Below are 14,228 nucleotides of genomic sequence, written 5' to 3'. Positions count from 1 at the left end.
GGAGCTCGGGGCTGGAGCGGGGCTGGATTGATGCGGGAGCGGGGCTGGAGCCGGAGCTCGGGGCTGGAGCGGGGATGGATTGATGCTGGGGCGGCGCACACGCCGAGCAGAGCGCGCCCAGAGATGTCGCTCGCAGTGACCTGATGTAACCGGCCGCCCTTCAATGGCACCGAGCCCCCGGCAGCGCCTCCCGCGGGCTCCGGGCCGGCCCCGGGCTCAGCTGCGCCCGCCCCCCGAGGGTTTTCCTACAGCAGAAGGGAAAACGGGACGTTCCGGCCAACCCTGGCTCATCCGAGGAAATGCGTTTCTTTTCTTCCCCGAATCCCATTGCATCCTGTGGGAACCACTGAGGAGCTCCCGGTGGGCTGGAAAAGCTTTTCCAGGTTGGATTTTGTGCCCGGGCCCGCTGCCAGCGCTGGGGGTACCTGGAGCAGGGGTTGGTTTGCGGCCCCCCCTGAGCTGCGGGGACAGCAGGGAGAACTCCCGGGACCCCCATTCCCACTGATCCCAGGGAACTCCCGGGACCCCCATTCCCACTGATCCCAGGGAACTCCCGGGACCCCCATTCCCACTGATCCCAGGGAACTCCCGGGACCCCCATTCCCACTGATCCCAGGGAACTCCTGGGACCCCATTCCCGCTGATCCTGGGAACTCCTTGGACCCCCATTCCCACTGATCCTGGGAACTCCTGGGACCCCCATTCCCACTGATCCCAGGGAACTCCTGGGACCCCCATTCCCTCTGATCCTGGGAACTCCTGGGACCCCCATTCCCACTGATCCTGGGAACTCCTGGGGACCCCATTCCCACTGATCCTGGGAACTCCTGGGGACCCCATTCCCTCTGATCCTGGGAACTCTGACCCCCCCAAACCATTCCGCGCCCGTTCCCGGTGCTGCCCATGGAGCAGGAGGCAGCTCCAGCCCCGTGCCCATTCCCGAGGGAATCTCTCATCACCCTGAGGTGCCACCTCTGCCCCGGGGCTCGTCCTCATGGCACCTCCGGGGACAGGGCCAGGGCCAGGAAGGATTTTCCTGCTGGATTCTCCTGCTCCTGGCTGGCTCGCCCTGCACAGCCCGCAGCTGCTGGGGGGGCTGTTCTGGGGCGCCCATCGCCCCCAAAGGCGCCGCTGGAGGGCCCGGGGTGGCGGCAGCTCCATCCTCCAGCACGGTGGGGACACCGCTGTCACCTCCCTGCCGCCGTGCCGCCATCACTGCCGGGCTGCGGACACCGCTGTCACCTGCATCTGGCATTCCCGCTGCCCCGCACATTCCCTGGGGACGGAAGGAGCTGGATCCAGCATTCCCGCTGCCCCACACATTCCCTGGGGGACGGAAGGAGCTGGAATTTGACATTCCCACTGCCCCACACATTCCCTGAGGGACGGAAGGAGCTGGATCCAGCATTCCCACTGCCCCACACATTCCCTGGAGGACAGAAGGAGCTGGAATTTGACATTCCCACTGCCCCGCACATTCCCAGGGGGACAGAAGGAGCTGGATCCAGCATTCCCACTGCCCCACACATTCCCTGGAGGACGGAAGGAGCTGGATCCAGCATTCCCACTGCCCCACACATTCCCTGGAGGACAGAAGGAGCTGGAATTTGACATTCCCACTGCTCCGCACATTCCCTGGGGGACAGAAGGAGCTGGAATTTGACATTCCCACTGCCCCACACATTCCCTGGGGGACAGAAGGAGCGGGATCCAGCATTCCCACTGCCCCACACATTCCCTGGGGGACGGAAGGAGCTGGATCCAGCATTCCCACTGCCCCACACATTCCCTGGGGGATGGAAACGCCGTCCCGGCCCACCTCCCCTCGCCAGGCTCCCGCCGCGCTGCTGCGGGGGCTGAGTAATTCCCGCGGCTCGGGAGCCGCTCCTCCGGCAGCCGAGCACATCCCGATCCAGGTTTTCATTGCGTGGGCTCGCAGCCCAGCCGGCTCTGATTTCTCCTCCCTGCTGCGGCAGCGCTCCTGCCCGCCCGGGAAAGGGTTAAAAGTTTTCCTTGGGAAAAGGGAACGCCCAGACTCGGAGCCCGGAGTGGGTTTTTCCCCCCTGTGGGGTCGTGGGGAGGTTCCCGTTCTTTTATCCCTTGGGCGATCTCCGCCGGGAGCTGCCCTGAGGAGTTTCCCGGGAGAAGCGGGGCTTGCGGGGTTAAGCCGGGCTCAGGCAAGCTCAGCTCTGCCGGGCCGGGATGAACAAAGGGCTCCAGCGCCTTTGATTCCCTTCCGGATCGGGGAAAACCCCGCGGGCATCCCAAACCCCCCTTTTAACTCTGCTCCCCCCATCCCAAGCTGAATTCCCGTGAATTTGGAGGGAGCCAAGGTCACTCCTGTGGCGGGGGTGGGAATTCCCAAGCTGAATTCCCGAATCCAGAGCTCTGAGCTCAGGGCTGTGCCTGGTTGGAATTCGTCACCTTCCTGCCCCTTCCAGGTGGGATCCCAAATCCCATTTTTGATCCCAAATCCCATTTTTGATCCCAAATCCCATTTTTGATCCCAAATCCCAAATCCCGGCAGCGTCTCCCGAATTCCCACTCCCTGCTCGCTCCCGGAATCCTTCCCGTCATCCAGGCCTGGGAATTTTTCCTTATTCCCAATTTGGGGCTGTTTAACGGCCGCCATAAAAGCTGCCCCATAAATCCAGGCTGATCCCATAAAAACCCGGAATAACGGGAATTAGGGCCCGAATGGGATCGGTTCTCTCCACCAGCGCTGGGATTTTCCCCTTCCTCATTCCCAAACATCTTCCCATCCACCTCGGGAAGGAATTTCAGGGGTCAGCACACCTGGGGGAGTCTCCCTGTTTATGGGGTTGGGTTTTTTTATGGATAACGTGGGGTTTTTTATGGATAACGTGGAATTTTTTAATGGATGGGGGTTTTTATGGGCAATGGGGGGGATTTTGATGGATAACACGGGGAATTTTTTATGGATAACATGGGATTTTTTGTGGATAATGTGGGGGGTTTTAATGGATAACGAGGTTTTTTATGGATAATGAGGGAGTTTTTATGGATAATGGGGGGGTGTTCATGGATAATGAGGGTTTTTTTTGTGAACAACGTGGATTTTTTATGGATAACATGGGAATTTATTGATAATGTGGATTTTTTTAATGGATAATGTGGAATTTTTAAAGGATGTCGTGGGAGTTTTTTTTTTGGATAATGAGGAATTTTTAATGGATGACATGGGGGTTTTTTATGGATAATGTGGAATTTTTTAATGGATACCTTGGGGGTTTTTTATGGATAACATGAGGGGGTCGTTTCCGGATAATGAGGGTTTTTTTATGGGAAGCGTGGGGTTTTTTATGGAAAACATGGGGCTTTATTTATGGATAACTTGGGGGTTTTATATGGATAATTTGGGGGGTTTTTATGGATAATGGGATTTTTTATAGCCGACACGGGGGTCGGTGTGTGGATAACTTGGGGAATTTTTAATGGGTAACGTGGAATGTCACTGTCGCAGGAGCCGTGGGATGTCACCGTCACGGGGTTCAGTGGAGTGTCCCTGCAGCTGTGACACTCCTGGCAGTTTTCCACAGCTCCTTCATAGGGAAAAAACCAAACCTGGAGCCCGTTTGGATCACTGGGAATGACTCAGCGGGGAGCAGCCCTTGGCCCTGTCCTTGTCCTCATCCTCGTCCTTGTCCTTGTCCTCGTCCTCATCCCTTGTCCCCCCATTAGTTCCATGCCGGGGGACCACCCCACAGATCCAGTTACTGGGATCTCCATGTTCCCGGTCCCCATTTTAACGGGATCTCCATGTCCCCAGTTCCCATTTTAACGGGATCTCCATGTTCCCGGTCCCCATTTTAACGGGATCTCCATGTCCCCGGTCCCCATTTTAACGGGATCTCCATGTCCCCGGTCCCCATTTTAACGGGATCTCCATGTTCCCGGTGCCCATTTTAACGGGATCTCCATGTCCCCGGTCCCCATTTTAACGGGATCTCCATGTCCCCGGTCCCCATTTTAACGGGATCTCCATGTCCCTGGTCCCCATTTTAACGGGATCTCCATGTCCCCGGTCCCCATTTTAACGGGATCTCCATGTCCCCGGTCCCCATTTTAACGGGATCTCCATGTTCCCGGTCCCCATTTTAACGGGATCTCCATGTCCCCGGTCCCCATTTTAACGGGATCTCCATGTCCCCGGTCCCCATTTTAACGGGATCTCCATGTTCCCGGTCCCCATTTTAACGGGATCTCCATGTTCCCGGTCCCCATTTTAACGGGATCTCCATGTCCCCGGTCCCCATTTTAACGGGATCTCCATGTTCCCGGTCCCCATTTTAACGGGATCTCCATGTCCCTGGTCCCCATTTTAACGGGATCTCCATGTCCCCGGTCCCCATTTTAACGGGATCTCCATGTCCCCGGTCCCCATTTTAACGGGATCTCCATGTTCCCGGTCCCCATTTTAACGGGATCTCCATGTTCCCGGTCCCCATTTTAACGGGATCTCCATGTCCCCGGTCCCCATTTTAACGGGATCTCCATGTCCCTGGTCCCCATTTTAACGGGATCTCCATGTCCCCGGTCCCCATTTTAACGGGATCTCCATGTTCCCGGTCCCCATTTTAACGGGATCTCCATGTCCCCGGTCCCCATTTTAACGGGATCTCCATGTCCCCGGTCCCCATTTTAACGGGATCTCCATGTTCCCGGTCCCCATTTTAACGGGATCTCCATGTCCCTGGTCCCCATTTTAACGGGATCTCCATGTTCCCGGTCCCCATTTTAACGGGATCTCCATGTCCCCGGTCCCCATTTTAACGGGATCTCCATGTCCCCGGTCCCCATTTTAATGGGATCTCCATGTCCCCGGTCCCCATTTTAACGGGATCTCCATGTCCCCGGTCCCCATTTTAACGGGATCTCCATGTCCCCGGTCCCCATTTTAACGGGATCTCCATGTCCCCGGTCCCCATTTTAACGGGATCTCCATGTCCCCGGTCCCCATTTTAACGGGATCTCCGTGTCCCCGGTCCCCATTTTAACGGGATCTCCATGTTCCCGGTCCCCATTTTAACGGGATCTCCATGTTCCCGGTCCCCATTTTAACGGGATCTCCATGTCCCCGGTCCCCATTTTAACGGGATCTCCATGTCCCCGGTCCCCATTTTAACGGGATCTCCATGTTCCCGGTCCCCATTTTAACGGGATCTCCATGTCCCCGGTCCCCATTTTAACGGGATCTCCATGTCCCTGGTGCCCCCCAGATGCCCTCAGTGGGATTTCAATAGGCTGGAGAGGTTTGGGAGAGGCTTTGGAGCAGCTTTTCCCGGAGGAAACGATGGCCCAGCGGGCTTGGACCCTCCCTGAGGAGCAGGGACCCTCCTGATCCCGCTCCAGCTCCTCCAGAGCCCATGGATCCATGGATTCCTTGGAATATTCCCTCGGAGCCGCTCCCCAGGATCAGGGCTCACCCCCTGCAGGGTTTGGAGCTCAATTCCCACAAACCCAGAGGATTTCCCGGGGCTCCAATCCCGTCGGGATCAGCTCAAAGCGCCGAGAGGCAAAACCCATCGGATGGAGCCGGGAGAGAAACCCACAGGAATTGGAAAAATGGGAGAAAAACCCCTGGAATTTGCTTTTTGGAGGAGGCACGGAGACGCTTTTTCTGCAGCTTTGACACATCCTGGAGGGGTTGCTGAGGCTCGGACTGGGCAGGACGAGGTTTTGCTCCCAGTTTGTCCCAGTTCCCGGAGCCCTGGGGAGGCGGAGGGAGATTGGGAATGCTCCCGGCTGGAAGAGGAGGAGGAGGAACAGGAGGAGGAGGAAGAGGAGAAGGAGGTTGCCATGGCGATCGAGCTGCTCCAAATCCTGGGATTATTTATCCCCGGGTTTGTTTCGGCTGAGGGAAAGCCCCGAGGGTGGGAAGAGGGTTGGGATGTGAGGAAGAGGAGCGTGGGAGTCCAGGAATTCTGATCCTGAAATTCCAGCCCTGGGGCTCAGCTCCGCCTCTGGAGCAGCAGAAAAACGGGAATTTGGGATGGTTTGTGGGGCGTTTGTCCTCTCAGGGGTGCTGAGATCCCAAATCTGCCCCGGATTTCCACGGAGCCGGCACTGGGGGATCCGGCGCGTGGAATCCAGGCTTTATTGGGATTGATTTGGGTGTCTGGCTGGGTTTGGATCGGGCTCTGGCGCTGTCTGTGGAGCCAGCTGGATGCCGGGAACGCTTCCCAAAGCCGTGTCCCGAATTCCAGTGATCCTCTGGTTTCTGGGATTACACATCACCTCCCTCAGTCCTTTCCCGGAGCATCCCGGGCGCTTCCAGCTGCAAATTCCCTCGGGAAGATCCACCCCGTGTCCCCTCCTGTGCCGGGGCTGGCGACATTCCAGGGATTCCTCCAGGAATTCTGGACATTCCAGGGATTCCTCCAGGGATTCGGGATGTGGCACACCTGCTGTCACTCCCAAGGGAAAACCGGGACACTCGGGGATGTTTGGAGCTGGAATTCGTGGATAAAACAGGGCAAGAGGCACCGGGAGAGGCGGGAACATCCCGGTGTTTTCCCTCGCGCTCCCTCCTTTCCATGAGATCCATAACTGCTCCTAAACCTCATTCCCGATTCCTTTTGATGCCGCCGGTGTCCCCGTTCTGGGAATCGCAGCGGGGGAATGCCGTGGGTTTTCTGGATGAGGAGCTCGTGCACAGCCGAGGGGACGCCTTGGGCTGGCACATCAAAGGACAAAGGGGGGAAAAAAACCCAACAACTCCGGGAAATCGGGAGAGAAAATGGTTCAGTTTGGTTTTCCCAAGAGAGGTCGGCGGGAAGTGTGGAGGAGGATGGAACTGGGGAAAGAAATCCTGGTTTTTTGGGGATGTTTCTAGAGGAGGAAGGGAGGGAAAAGGGAAAAGGGGGAAAGGGAAAAGGGGAAAGGGAAAAGGGGAAAGGGAAAAGGGGAAAGGGAAAAGGGGAAAGGGAAAAGGGGAAAGGGAAAAGGGGAAAGGGAAAAGGGGAAAGGGAAAAGGGGAAAGGGAAAAGGGGAAAGGGGAAAGGGAAAAGGGGAAAGGGAAAAGGGGAAAGGGAAAAGGGGAAAGGGAAAAGGGAAAAGGGGAAAGGGAAAAGGGGAAAGGGAAAAGGGGAAAGGGGAAAGGGAAAAGGGGAAAGGGGGAAAGGGGAAAGGGAAAAGGGGAAAGGGAAAAGGGGAAAGGGAAAAGGGGAAAGGGAAAAGGGGAAAGGGAAAAGGGGAAAGGGAAAAGGGGAAAGGGAAAAGGGGAAAGGGAAAAGGGGAAAGGGGAAAGGGGAAAGGGAAAAGGGGAAAGGGAAAAGGGGAAAGGGAAAAGGGGAAAGGGAAAAAGGGAAAGGGAGAAGGGGAAAGGGAGAAGGGGAAAGGGGAAAGAAAGGGAAAGAAAGGGAAAAGGGCTGGAAGGGGAAAAGGAGAAAAAGGGGAAAAGGGGGAAAAGGGGGAAGAGGGAAGGGAATAAATGGAGCTGCTGAACCCCATCCCCTTCCCAAGGGATTTCTGGGAAGGCCGAGGAACATCCTCAGGGAATCCCACCGGAGCTGTCTCCCACGGGTGGGAGGAGGATTGAGGATTTTTCCTCTCTGTGGATGCTGAAGGAGCCTCGGACGAAGAAAACCTTCCCAAAATCATGGAATGGTTTGGAAGGGAGGTCGCTGAGTCCCTGAGCAGGGACAACTCCTGCCAAACCTTATCCCAGAGCCAGCAGGATGATATTCCATGGAAAACAGCACGGCCAACATTCCCAGAGGCTCAAAAATCCAGGAAAAAACGAGAATTTGGCTAAAAAAAAAAACCCCAGGGAGAAGCAAAAGAGCTTTTCATGGATGATATCCCATGGAAAAGAGCACGGCCAACATTCCCAGAGCCCCCCAAAAATCCGGGAAAAATCCAGAATTTGGCTAAAAAACAAAACCCCCAAGGAGAAGCAAACAGCCTCTCTTGGGAAGGGGAGGAGAACTCTGGGAATGTTTTCCAAGGTCTCCAGCACGGGGAGGACAATGACAAACGAGGTGAAAAATCCGGGAGGCTGCGGAGAAAATCTTGGCAGCGGGAGGGAGCGGAGCTGCCAGATTCCGGGGAATTTTAACTGGCATTTAATTAGCGGCGCTCAGGTGGTCACAGGAGCGGCGGCAGCGCCGCAGTTCCCGGCGTTTGTTAATTAAAGCCGCTCCTGCCAGGGATTAACGAGGCTTTAATGAGCCCGTTGTCTTAATGTCTTATTAAGTTTGGATTTTTACCCTCCCCCCGCCCCGTGCCGCTGGTTTTCCCGGGGATTTGAGGGATGGGGGGGGGGGTGGGGGTAGAGGGGTGGCACGGCTCCTTCCGGGCTCCCAAAAAACCGGGAATGTGTGGGGTGAGGTGTGGGAACAAGGGGAGGAGGTGGCGCGGCCACGGAGGGGAGTTTTTGGGAGGAGGTGCTGCTGCTGCTGCAGGAAAATGGGAATTTGGGATCAAGGTGGGAGAGTCCAGCCCTGTTCATGGAAAAAAATGGGAATTCGGGATGGGCGTGGGAGATTCCAACCCTGCTCCTGGAGAACAATGGGAATCAGGGATTCTGGCCCTGCTGTTGGGGCTCCATCTGGGAGTCTCCGGGACTCGGAAAACGGCTCTGAAAATGGGGAGCAGGGAACGAGGAGAACAAGGAATTCCACCAGGCTGGGACCCCGGAAATGGAGGAAAATGGATCCAGAGTTTCCTCCTCAGTGGAGCACTGGGCGGGATTGATCCCATCCCGTCCCATGGATCCCATCCCATGGATCCCATCCCATGGATCCCACTCCATCCCATCCCATAAATCCCATCCCATGGATCCCATCCGTTCCCATCCCGAGCTGCTTTTGGACCTGTTGTCCCCCCCAAAATCCGCATTCAGGATGCGGCAGGATCCTCACTCCATGCCCTTCCCGGGCTCTGCCGCATTCCCACATTCCCAGGAGCTCCCGGCAGGATCCCACGGGATCATCACCGTTCCCGCTGTTGACATTCCCGGGAAGAGCGGGAGGAGGCAGAATCCCCCGAAATAGATCCCAGCGCTCCGTCTAAATTTACCGTTCCCCGCTCTCCTCGGGCCGGCCTCGGCTCCGGCAATTAGCTAATGATGAGGATGATTAAGGATCGCTGCGCGTTCCCGGCCTCTCTCCCACTCCTTCCCTGAATAATAATTCCCTGCTTTCGTAACGGCGGGCACAGCATTCCCGGGAAAGCCGGAGGTGAAAGGGGAACGAGGCTTTAAACGGATCAGGGAGAGGGAGAACTGGATTTATCCCAAATCCGGGATGGGGTTGGGCTCCTGGCTGGGATCATCCTCAGGGGAGAGGGAGCAGCTCTGGAACGGGACGGGAGCACGGGAATGTTGCTGCCGGCACTGGGATGGATCCAGGCTCTGTTCCAGGCCGGAATGGTGTTATCCCGGGATGGGTTGGGCAGGAAGGATCCCGAAATCTCATCCCATTCCACCCCCAACCCCTGTCACCGTCCCAGGCTGCTCCAAGCCCCGTCCAGCCCGGCCTTGGACGATTCCAGGGATCCGGGGGCAACCACAGCTCCGCGGGGAATCCCATCCCACCCTCACAGCCGGGAATTCTTTCCCCAAATCCCATCCATCCCCGCCCTCTGGCAGTGGGGAGCCATTCCCTGTGCTCTGGGCGGAGATTCCCCTTTCCAGCTTCCGGGAATTCTCCCGGCAGGGACCAGCCCGGATCCATCCCGCTCCCTTCCCACGGGATTTTCCCGTGCCCCGTCCTCTCTCAGTATTCCCAACCCTGCAGCACATCCAAGGCCTCTGGAGGCTCATTCCCGCTGATCCATGTCCCGTCCGTGCCTAACCAGATGCTAATTTATTAATTAAATGCCCGTGGTTAATGACAAGGTGAGGATTAACGAGGGCGGAGCGTTCCGTGGGGAGAGACAGCTCCGGCATCCGGCGCTTCCCTGGGGGGTTTTGGGAAGCTCGGGACTCATGGAATGTCCTTGGGAGATGCTCCAGGCTGTTCTCCGACCATCCAGGGTGGAATTATCCCATGGAATTGTTCCCATGGAATTATCCCCACGGAATCATCCCATGGAATTGTTCCCATGGAGTTATTCCAATGGAGTTGTTCCCATGGAATTGTCCCCATGGAATTATCTCATGAAATTATTTCAATGGAATTATCCCCATGGAATTATCCCATGGAATTGTTCCAATGGGATTATCCCCATGGAATCATCCCATGGAATTGTTCCCATGGAGTTATTCCAATGGAGTTGTTCCCATGGAATTGTCCCCATGGAATTATCCCCCTGGAATTGTCCCCATGGAATTATTCCAATGGAGTTATTCCCATGGAATTATCCCCATGGAATTATCCCCATGGAATTATCCCCATGGAATTATTCCCATGGAAGCAGCTCCGGGGCGCGAACACCACCTCGGGATTTGTTGGGGCAAAGCTGGAAGGGAGAGAATTCCTCCCACAGAATCATTCCACGGACAAATGTTTTTGCCCGGAGAAGTTCCTCGTGAGCAGGTTTGTGTTTTCCGGGCCGGATAAAAATAAATCGTGGAATGACTCCTGCGGCAACGGCACGGGAGGAGATTTTCGGGATGAGCTCCGAGCTCTGGCTCCGTTTTCCTCCCGGCCCTTCCTCTTCCCAGCAGGATGGCTCTGGGATTTCTGGGAATGGGCAGCTCTGGGTTCACTCTCTGGAAAACTCTCTCCGAAAGTTCCTCTGGATTTGGCTGTTGGCTCCGGAACGGGAGCCAAGAAATCCAGCAGCAAAAACTGAATGGAAAAAACCCGGAGTCGGAGGAGATCACGGAGGAGAGATTTGGCTCCTCAGTCGGGATTGGTGCCTGAACACTGGGAAGTGTCGGGAATTCAGGATCGGAGAACCGGGAAGTGCTGGGAATTCAGACACTGGGAAATGTTGGGAATTCAGGATCGGAGAATTGGGAAATACTGGGAATTCAGACTCTGGGCACTGGGAAGTGCTGGGAATTCAGACATTGGGAATTGCTGGGAGTCAGAAATTCCCCCTGAGCTCCTTTTCTCCAGGCTGAGCCCCTTCCCAGCTCCCTCGGGATCCTCCAGCCCTTTCCCGGCTCCCTCGGGATCCTCCAGCCCCTTCCCAGCTCCCTCGGGATCCTCCAGCCCCTTCCCAGCTCCCTCGGGATCCTCCAGCCCCTTCCCAGCTCCCTCGGGATCCTCCAGCCCCTTCCCAGCTCCCTCGGGATCCTCCAGCCCCTTCCCAGCTCCCTCGGGATCCTCCAGACCCTTTCCCATCTCCATTCCCTTCCCTGGACCCGCTTCAGCCCCAGAATGTCCCCCCTGAACTGAGGGAATAACGGATAATTCCCTTTCCTCAGGATCAACTCCATGGAATGAAATAATTCGGGATGGAGCGAGACCTTTGAGGCCCCGCCCCACCCAAACCCCGTTATAATTCCATGGCTAATGAATTATTCCCTGGATAACGAAGTTCAGGCGGCTGCCGTGGTGCGGGAGTTCCTGGGAATGGTTCCAAGAGGAGAAATCCAAGGATTGCAGCAGCTCCCTCCTCACTCCATCTAAAATTAACTCCGCTCTCGAGCTGCGCTTAAGCAAAACCAGTTGCCATGGCCACGCCAGGGGGGCTCCTGGATGCAGGAAAACCGGGAATTCTGGGATCGTGAAAGGCTCTGGAATATCCTGGGGAAGTTCGTCCCAACCTGTTAAACCCGGGGATCGGGAATTGGGGAATTCCCCCTCTGGTCGTGATCCGGGGATCAGGTTGGGAGAGCTGGGGGAAAAACCGGGAATGAAGAAAAAAAGGTGGGAAATGGGAGGGGCGGGAGGGATCGGAGGGGGTTCTTTGGGAATGTGCAGATCCCGAGGTTTGCCGGAATGGGACGGGGAGACGCTGGTGTTTACAGCACCTGAGTAATCCTCAATTTGCTGCTGCTCACATTCCGGTTGGGAATCAAATCCGCACTCCGGGCCTGCTGGGGGCTCTGGGAAAAGCAGGAAAAAAATCCCTGATCCTACAGGAGAGGCCGGAAAAATCCCTGATCCTACAGGAGAGTCAGGAAAAGAAATCCCTGATCCCACAGGAAAAATCCCTGATCCTACAGGAAAAGCAGGAAAAGATCCCTGGTCCGACAGGAAAAATCCCATTTTCCTGCCGAGCTGGGATTTCTGATGGGAATGGAGCCCATCACGAGGCTTTTTTATCCGGAATAAAGACACAGGAATGGTTTTGTCGGGATCTGTGTCCGCATGGATCATCCCAGACCCCTCCGGACATCGCGACTCGAAGCCCCAAATCCCAGATTCCACATTCCCGCTGCTTTACACCCACGGTTGTGACACCGAGGCGTCAAATCCGGAAAAAACGAGCTCGGCTGGGGCGACCTCTGGGTCCCCGATTATTCCTCGGGCCGTTTATCCGCAATTTTCCGTCGGCCTTTGGAATATTCCCGGCAATTAACGGTGACCGGGATTGGGGGAGAGGGCGGGGCTTGTCATTCCCAGGGTTTGTGGGAGTTGTTCAAGGACGGGGGGAAAAGGGAGAGGGAAAAAAGAGGGAAAGCAGGGGGAAAACAGAGAAAAAAACCCCAGGGAAAACAGGAGGGAAAGAGGGGAAACAGGAAAAAACAACAGGGATGGGATGGGAGATGGGAATGATCCCGATGGGGAAAGGGGAGGGGGATCGGCTCCAGGCACCCTGGCCTCTGTGCCTTCATCCCACCCCATGGATCCCACCCCATGGATCCCATTCCATCCCATCCCATGTATCCCACCCCATGGATCCCACCCCATGGATCCCACCCCATGGATCCCACCCCATCCCACCCCATGGATCCCACCCCATGGATCCCATCCCACCCTATGGATCCCATCCCATCCTATCCCATCCCATCCCTTCCCATGGATCCCACCCCATGGATCCCATCTCACCCCATGGATCCCATCTCACCCCATGGATCCCATCCCATCCCATCCCATCCCATCCCATCCCTTCCCATGGATCCCACCCCATGGATCCCATCTCACCCCATGGATCCCATCTCACCCCATGGATCCCATCCCATCCCATCCCATCCCATCCCATCCCTTCCCATGGATCCCACCCCATGGATCCCATCTCACCCCATGGATCCCATCCCACCCCATGGATCCCATCCCACCCCATGGATCCCATCCCATCCTATCCCATCCCATCCCTTCCCATGGATCCCACCCCATGGATCCCATCCCATCCCATGGATCCCATCCCATCCCATCCCATCCCATCCCATCCCATCCCATCCCTTCCCATGGATCCCACCCCACAGATCCCATCCCATCCCATCCCATCCCATCCCATCCCATCCCATCCCAGCTGGGATTTGGATCCCATAAACTCCAGCTTTTGGTATCTGGAGGAGGAAAGGGAAGAGGAGGAAGGAGGAGGCTGAGGGAAAGAGGGAGAGGAAGGATTTTTCCGTCACTCCTCTCTGGCCGTTGGAATCCCAGGGAATCTCGGGAATACCGGGAATCCTTCCTGGAGCCGTTGGTGCCCAGATCCCGGCTGAGCACAACCAGGGCACGCCCCCAGCTCTATTTTTATCCGGACCTTTTGTATTCCCGTTTTTTCCCCCCCTTCCCACTCCCTCCCCCCTTCTCTGCTCCATCTCCTCTCCTTCATCTTCCTTCCCTTTGGAGCATCCCGCTAATTAGAGCTGCTAATTAGCGCTGCTAATGAGTTCGTGTTTGTGCATCCAGCAAACGGACGTGCCGGGTTGCCGGGGTCCGCGTGGGATGGCGGCGTCGGAATCCTCGGGAATGGGGCTGGGAAAGGGCGGGAAGGGGTGGGAATGGGCAGGAAGGAATGGGAATAGGAGGGGGAATGGGAGTGGGAATTGGGGTGGGAATAAAAGTGGGAATAAAAGTGGGAAAGGGTTGGGAAGGAGTGGGAACAGGAGGGGGAATTGGGGTGGGAATAGGGGTGGGGAGGATTGGGAACGAGTGGGAAGGGGTGGGAATAGGAATGGGAAAAGGTGGGAATTTTTCCGTGGTTTTTTTTGAACCCCCTGCTTCTCCTCCCTCATCCATCCTCCCCCGGCAGGCGAATTCCCGTGATGAATTCCCGCTGTTTTGCTGTTTGAGGGATCGGGACAGGCCGGGCTCTTCGGGGGAGATGAATTTTTGATTTATGGCCGGCGCCCGGGATTTATTCCCGTCTTCCTCCGGAGGGAAAGGCGGAGCTGGGAGTGGTTGAAAGGGGGTTGGGAT

Source organism: Chamaea fasciata, unplaced genomic scaffold (assembly GCF_029207755.1).
Source record: "Chamaea fasciata isolate MVZ Bird 193981 ecotype frontalis unplaced genomic scaffold, bChaFas1.0.hap1 SCAF_25, whole genome shotgun sequence".
Lineage (NCBI taxonomy): Eukaryota > Metazoa > Chordata > Aves > Passeriformes > Sylviidae > Chamaea > Chamaea fasciata.
The sequence above is the reverse complement of the archived record's forward strand: the minus strand, read 5'-3'. Positions refer to the sequence as shown.